Below are 8678 nucleotides of genomic sequence, written 5' to 3'. Positions count from 1 at the left end.
GAAAAGTGATTTTAGGGTACAGCAGAAAGTCTGCAAATGTGAATTACTTAAACCAGATTCCAGAAGCAGCAAACAAATACAGAAAAAATATAAATAAGGACAATAAAGAAGTTGCTTATCTCACACTCACTAAGGTGAGTTTAATAAAAGGTTACCATGGTAGGAGGCAGGAATAACTACTGCTCTGTAGAAATAAACCACAAAATTCTGTTGTAGTCAAACTACATGCTCACAAATCCAGCTTTTACTTTCACATAAAGTAAAATACCATTATCAAGACCTGCTGCTGTTGACATGCTGTTTTTAACACATGACAAGACCACAAACTGCTATGAGAGCTTTGTGTTTGCATATTTCTTTTAAAGTTTAGATTTTTCTGGAAGAAAATAGGTTCTTACCTAATGGGGATTTAAAACAACATGACTTGCATTTTTAAAGTAAAGATTCAATTCTGAGTTAAATAAAAATAATTAAACATAAAGCCATAAATTTCAAGAAAATTAGTAAAAGCTTCAGTGTCTGACAAAGGTGGCATTGCTGTTGATGCTGCCACAGATTTAGAGCCTATTACCCTGGAAATCATAGGATCGTAGAATCACTAGGGTTGGAAAAGGCCTGTTCCAATGCATTACCAAATTGCTGCCCTCACAGCAGAACTCAGGAACATGTTCATGTGTCTCGGTCCGTGTGGCACAAAGCACTGCATGGTGCTGTGAGTGAAGTGGATATCAATGTAATATGACAGTGTTTGCCCTTAAAACAGCTGATGTTTGAAGGGAACTTCCCACTTTCAGTGCATGCAGCCGGGGTGAAGAGTGTGCACAGCAGGGCTCACATGGCAACATACTCCTAAAGCATGGCCACAAGAACAAAAACAACAGAATCTGGACAACTTTTCTTTGTTTCTAAGTATGCACTAACCTCTTCTGCACAAACAATGCAGCACATCAATCTAAACATGTACACTAAGTAGACTAAGGCTAAAACAAATTTAGCAGAAACCTAAAGTCCGACCTAGAAACGAAAATGTTTCCAAAACAAACATGAATATAGTTAAACATATTGGGGCAACAAAGAACATAACGTGCAACACCCTGCCCTCTTTACATCTCTCCTCTTTGTGATCTTGTCATAGTAGCTTGCAGGAGCATCAGAAGAACTGGACGTGTACTGCTTCTCTTTCTACATTTGATGTTCACTGTGCTGTGTAACTTAGCAACAAAAGTAATTCATAAGAATTTACTACCAACACTACTATTTCATGAACATAACACAAAGTCCTTGCACTGGTAATAGCTCTTTAGCCTTTAGATTAGCTAAAGATAGCAGATACATATCTTTGTGGTCCCAAGAAGCATACAATCAGAGAATGGTTTGGTTTGGAAGAGACCTTAAAGCCTACTCAGCTCTAACCCCTGCTGTGGGCAGGGCTGCCCCACACCAGCTCAGGCTGCCCAGGGTCCCATCCAACATGGTCTTGAATGACTCCAGGAATGGGGCACCCACAGCTTCCCTGGGCAGCAGTTCTGCCCAAGAGAAAACCTTCCCCCTGACATCTGATCTAAATCTCTCCTCCTTTAGTTCAAAGCTATTACCTTCTTGTCCTAGAGAGTTAATTCATTTGAAGAATACACAGGAAGTTCAAAGTTGTATTTTAGTTCTTTCAGTGCACTGCATCAAAATGGTCATAGATTTTGGTTTCTATGAATATGTGATAAGTTCCCTTTAGTTAAAAAAAAAAAAAAAAAAAAGGAAAAGTGCAATTTCCATTACTATAAAGAAATATTGTGAGTCACACAGCAAAAGGAGAATACAAGGACCATTTGTGGTGGTGTCCTTACTTAGATCTTACTAAACCTATCATTGTATTCTGGGTCCTGAATTATAGTTTTTGTATTGCTGGAATAGGAGGCAGCATTTATGTTTGTAGATGGGAAATAAATTGTTCTTAAAGACATCTTGCAGAACTGTATTAATATAGGTCTGCAATATGCTTTGAACTTTTAAAATACATTACCTGAATGTGAACGTGTTACTAACCAATAATTGATACCATTTCACCACTATCCCAAGAGCTGCTGCTTTCACTCAGCATTTACTGGAGAGCCATAAAAACGAAGAAGTCAAGGCAAACAGTGCCTAAGCAACCCGATTTCTGTTTAACAGGTGTGCTGCTAGGCACAGGTCTCCCTTTGGACTGGGAGGAGAACGTGCCATGGCAGCCAGCTCACTGGGCGCTGGGTGCTTGTTTGCTCAGCCCTGCCCTGCTGTACTTGTTCTGGGGATACGGCCTGGGAAGTAGCTGTACAGAGAGGAAGTGCAAACCCGAAAGCAGACTACAGATAATGCCATGAGTCAAAATGATTGCAACATCTTGCTGAAGCGTTTGGTTAAAAGGAAACACCTTTGCACTTTCGTTGCTTCAGTGAAACCTTAGCTTTGTGGCTGGGCTCCCCAGAAGGAAGTCTGTCTTGTCTTTCTGCTCTCTTCAGCCACAATATTAAAACCTGAATGCACAATATTTAGTTGCAACTTTGGTGGTCCTGGGTCACTGTGGTCTAGGATGTATATTGACACTGGGAACCTAGGCCAGCACCTCTGCACCTCTGCTCGTGGGCACTGCAGTGTTGAAATCATGGCTTACCCTCTATTTACATTAAGTTTGAGATGCAACAAAGTCAGATATAGATATAAGCTGATGAGCTGATGGATTTTTCCTACTGACTTTTAATTTGAAAGTCATACAACAAGCAAGTTTGAGACTTTGAGATACGAGATGGAGAAGAGCATTGAGTCATACCATTTCAGTTAAGGTCAAGATGTAGAGGTGTACCTTCAGGGAAGCATTTCCATATAAGTCACAAATGAGGCAGAGAAAGAGCTAAAATGGTCACATAGCAGTCTTTGAAAGTACAGAAGCGAACACGAAGTACATAAGCTGATAGCCCAGTACCGCGGCTGTTTAGTCACAGAAGCAGTCCCTTGGGGTCCCAGCTTGTGCATGGCGTGCCAAGGAAAGCTGGTTATCCACTGCTGGCTCGGAGTTGAAGCTATGTGGTATTTATGGCATTTTCTATTCTAAGCAGAGGAATTAGTACTTTAAATAATATTAGCTGTGGATGGCTGCAACGCAGGATGTACACCGTTCTCTCTTGCAGACATTGGGCCTTATCTTCTGGTGCCTCATCCACTCAACTAGGCCTTAATCACACAAGTAGATAATTAAACTAAATGAGATAATTTATTTTTGTCTTGGCCTCAAATGCATGTAATATTCCTTCAAATGGATACATTCGGTCTCAGCACAGATCCACATATCTAGAAGTCTCAAGTCCACTTCTAGCACTTCTGTGTGAGTCCATCATGCTTCCAATGGAAGACTCTTCTGCAGTCAGACCCTGTGGTCCTGCTGCGATATGTGTCCATACAGCACAATATGTGGTCACAGTGATAATAACAGCTCCAGAGACTGACTTGTTTTACTGTGCCCATCTCAATGTCCTATAGGTGGGCATGTACATCCAGGTGCTTGAGCACTCTCAGACCATCTGCTTCATGGGTCCTAAAGCCACATGCATCTACATGTGCGTGTGAATAAGCAAAAGCAGCATCAGCCTGGCAGTTTACTTCTTGTTTCTTGTCATAATACTATCTTGCTGTTTTCTAAACAGGGTATAGCTGAGAAAAACTAGTTTCCTATTTTGTTTTGACACAATGTTATGCTTTGTGTTACATTTTGAGCCTAGCAAATTGTGAACTTGTCTTCGTACATGTTGAATAATGACCAAAAGTGTTTGTTAAAAAATTCTTTCTTTAGCATTTATAGCAACAAAATGTAATTCTGAAACACACAGGTCATAACTTCTAATGCATATGTCACTTCAAGCCCTCCAGAGAATTAAGTAGTGGACACCAACATGTGGAAAGACAGTGAATTTCAGTGTGGTGCACAAGTTTTAATCTCCTTTGGAGGTCTTGCAGTAAGTAGTGTAAACACAAGTAATCTCTAGAATATGCATTGTTTATTCCAGAAGAGCTATTTGGTTCCATTATGTCATTGCTTGCATGAAGAAAAAGGGAAACTAAAATCTATCATCTTGACCTGGGCAAGTTTAATAGCCCAAGAGTTTAACAGCATTAGCTCAGCAACTAACAGGGGCCAGGACCCAATGGCAGCAGATGGGAATTTTACATCAGCCCTCTTGTTAGAGATGAAGAATGCAAGCTGGTGTGGTTGTCTGTGAGCTGAGGGAGAGATCAGGCATCTGTGCCCGGGAGAGGTGAGGGATGTGGCTGGGAACACAATGTGCGTGGGGTAACAGCTGCAGAGCTGGGGCTGGCCCAGGCCTTCGAGGAGACACCTTATCAGAGCCAGGCACGCTGATTCAGCTTATGCCTGCTTTAATGATGGCCACACATATCTACACATGAAACCAGACTGGAACATCTCCACCCAAGTCCTGGTCATTTGCTAAACTGCAATGCGCCATCAGTTTCACCATGAGCTGAGAACCAGTTCTTGTATGGATGAAGAGCTGAGGTGGCAAGGCTGAGATGTGCTGGTAGCCATGAGAATTTCAGTATAATTGACACTGAGTCCTCCATGGATGGCCAAATGATGGTGATGGAGATACACAACAGCAACAGCAGGGACAGAAGAGGCTCTCAGTGGTTGGAAATGGTCTGCCCTACCCCATCATCTCCCTGATGAAGGACAAAACCAGAGTTTCCCAGCAGATGAGCAACTCACAAAGCTCCAAAGAAGAAAGAATGTCTTCTGAGTGTGGGGTCCATTTAAGGTACCTTATCTGAGCTCCTGGTGGTCTGCTACCAGCTGTCCCATTCAGGCATCAAGGTCTTGGCAGAGAAATAAATAATTCAAGGGCCAATCAGAAGAATGTATCTACTGAGACTGTGCAGGTGGTACGGCTTTAAGAGTTGGTACTGTGAACTGCTGGATGCATTTGCTTGTCTTTTCTGTGTTCCTGTTGGTTAAGTTAGAACAAGAGTTTAAAATGGGGTCAAAGTAAAACCCCACAGTATAAAAATTACACCGAGAACTTGCTGAACAGGCAGTACTGTCGTTTGTTCCTATCCCAACATGTGCACACCTACTTACCTCCCCTTATCTCCTTTACCATGGTCCCCTTCCTATGGGTGAGTTAACTGTCCATCTGATCTTCCTAGTTTGTGCTTTTTATCCATGTTCCCTTTCCCCAGTGCTATATCTCGTACCACTTTACAAACATAAATTATTGAAATGTGGACAGAGTTCTAAACAGTAGAAAGGGCAAGGCTTTGAAGTCAGAGGGAGAGATAAAAGAAAAGCCTGAAGAACATCTTAAATGCAATTAATATGCAGTTCTGGAACTCATAATATGTTCTCAAGATTGTGAGGACCATAGAGATTTGGCTGAGAAATATGAGACTGAACTGTTTGTATAGAAGGATGAAATCCTGATGGAGATGAAAGTCTTTGCTTTGAAGACTACAGAAGAGTGGTGTAGGTGTCTGGTAATTGTACCACAGTCATAAAATCACAGAATCATAGTATGGTTTGTGTTGGAAGGAACCTTTAAGATCATTGAGTTCCAACCCCCTGCTATAGGCAGGGACACCTCCCTCCAGACAAGGTTGCTCACAGCCCCATCCAGCCTGGCCTTGAAGGGAGGGGGCATCCACAGCCTCTCTGGGCAGCTTGTTCCAGTGTCTCACCACCTTCACACTACAGAATTCCTTCCTGATATCTTGTCTAAATCTACCCTTTTCTGGTCTAGAACCATTTCCCCTCATTCTGTCACCATGTGCACTTATAAAAAGTCCCTCCCCAGCTTTCCTGTAGGTCCTCTTCAGCTACTGGAAGGCCACTATAAGGTCTCCTCAGAGCCTTCTCTTCTCCAGGCTGAAGAGCTGCATGCAGCTCTCTCAGCCGGCCCTCATATGGAAGGTGCTCCAGCCCTCTAATCATCTTTGTGGCCTTTGGGCCTGTTCCAACTGCTCCATGTCCTTCTTGTGTTGGGGGAAGGACAATACACTTGAAAAAAGGAATATTTCTATAAAATAAGATTACTGATAGGAAGGGTTTTATAGAAAACGAGACAATGGAAAGCATCAGCAAGAATAACCAGGTCTCTCTGAAAGAAATGAAGAGTACAACATGTTCCAATATAGATGTAGTATTAGGTAGTAAGAATAAATGAGTTTGTTAAACAAGGCTCTTCACTGACCTTAAACTCATTCAAGGAAGCACAAAGACAGTCAAAAGTAGTTGTAAGTACCAAAAATGAGCGTACAGTAAAGGTAAATCCAGGCAAAATCAGAATTACTAGAATTGCGTAGTATTGTTTGTAGGAGCCTGTCTGCAGCAGCACTGAGAAATCTTGCCTGGGAAGATCTGGGGCATGGCTTATGGGCAAAGGTGGGGAGCAACTGAACAGAGAACCATGATATGATCAAGCAGTCATCTGGATGTGCTGCCTATGGAGACTAGGAGTGGCCATCATTTTCATGTTTTACAATCAGGGAAGTTCCAGGTTCAGCAGACACTGTTTCAGGAGAAATGAAGGACCTACCTGACTGGAAACTTAAGATTCTTTCCAGAGTTATTTTTCTACATCTCTTTTTTCCTCTTTTGGTGCAGTCTCATTTTGACACATAGTGATGACGTTGTGAAAGTATTATATATTGTATTATATACTATAAAGGATTTTAAAAGAGCCCCACAAAAACATTTTCTAAATGAGAAGAAAGGGAGAGTATCTGAGGTCAGGGAGGTCTCCTTAATTTTGGAAGATGGGAGGTACGTAGAGAGGCATGAGGTGAATCGAAACAAAGAGTAAAAGTAAAAAGACAAGAAGGGAAAACAAGAAAGCACAGAGGGAGAAATGTCAGCACTGATAAATGGGAGGAGTGAAAAGGATGTGACTAATGATATGAGAAAAGTTTTTTCTGGAAAAACTGACGCGTTGGACAGTGATTCACACAATAAACACCTGGACACTTGCCTTCTTTTCATCAGATTTACTCAGAGAAGCAGCTGGCTCAAAGATCCAGTCTCAGCACTGAGTTTCTTCTTGTGATTTTATCTGTGGCATCATGTTATGACTATTTTGAAGCCTTAAGTGCTTCTGGACTTTGTAATATTTTTGACATGGGAGCTTTTCTTTTTTTCCTATGAGCTTACAACCTGGTTGCTCTGCAGCTGGGAAATTATTTCAGCCAAAGAAAGATGCTGAGGAGTGAGTAAGCTCACCTCTTCCATTTGAAAAAATAGATGCATTCAATTAAACATATTAGCTTTCTTAAATCTGTATGTGAAGTACCCCATTGCACTTCTCAAGCACAGAACATCCAAGCAGACTCTAATTTCTAATATTTTGAAGACAGAAGTCGAACTTTTTAAAGTGTCCCTGACTTATGACATCACTTATTCTGCGTTCTCTAATGAAAAGGAGGACTAAAAAGTGAAGTTCAGAAAGAAGCTGTTCAGAAGAACCATTTTCCTTATGCTTTGTTTTGAAAGCACTGCTCATTCATATTCAACTAAAACACAATTCATCTGCATGTACATCACTTTAACGTCAACATGTTTCCAAGAAAGTCCAATTGCCTTTCCCTTACGATATTTACTTCGAAATTATTATCGATGCTTTAATGGAAACTGCTGTTTCTGAGCTGTGTTCCAAAGATAACTCGCTCCTAGCAGGCAGCTTTTGAGAATGTCTGAATCACTCTTGAGTATGTGAGCAAATGGAGAGCAGTTGTTTCTGAAATAGCTGGAAGCGCTGTCTAGAAGTCTTTTTTCCTACACAAACAAATGCCATTTTCAAGATTAAAGTGTGATCTGGAGTACAAACAGAAAGTTCACCTTTCCTAGCATTGCACACCTTCCAGCAATAAGCAGCTCTAAATGCTTCTTTCTTTGGATGACTAATTCAGAAAACGCTTAATGCACTGCGTAGATAATTAAACAGTGTTCAGCAGTAATATAACTTACTTGGGAAATTGATGCCAGAAGTTGGAATCTGAATGAATATTAACATTTCATAACAAAACCAGTCTGTTCAAATCATCTGAAATAAGCACGGTGTCAAAAAGTGGGTTAGCAGGAAGTACTGCATCACGATTCTCATATTTTTGGTAAGTGTCTCTGAGAGCTTTTTGAGATTTGATTTCAGCGTGATGATATTTATTTTTTATTTTACTATCGCCTCTTACAGTCCAGTTGATTTCAGCTCCCCTTACTGTCAGTGCTGTAATTACAGAGACCAGCAGGCAATGGCTCTAAACATTGGGCTAACAGCTAAACAGACACGAAAGCTGACACATGGGGGAGAAGAACTATTACATCCATTGTGAGAAGACCATCTGAAAATGTGCAAGTGATTTGCCCAGTTACCCAAAGCTCATTTGCTTCACAGCTCGGGAAGAATTTGAGCCCTCTGAGTCCACAATGGATGGATTATTCTTACAAACAGGACAAGTCCTTCCCACACATAGAAAACACATCACCTCTGTGCCCAACATTTTGTCTTCCATCTCCAGACTGTCCCTATGATGGGGTAAGCAGTAAACACTTTCCCTACCCAAGGCCAAGTTGTCCCCTTGCCACCTCCCATCCTCCTAGAATGACAACTTTCCCCCTGTGGCCCCAACCCACCTTCTGTGCATCAGCTTCC

Source organism: Coturnix japonica, chromosome 2 (assembly GCF_001577835.2).
Source record: "Coturnix japonica isolate 7356 chromosome 2, Coturnix japonica 2.1, whole genome shotgun sequence".
Classification (NCBI taxonomy): Eukaryota; Metazoa; Chordata; class Aves; order Galliformes; family Phasianidae; genus Coturnix; species Coturnix japonica.
Note: the sequence above shows the minus strand (reverse complement) of the source record.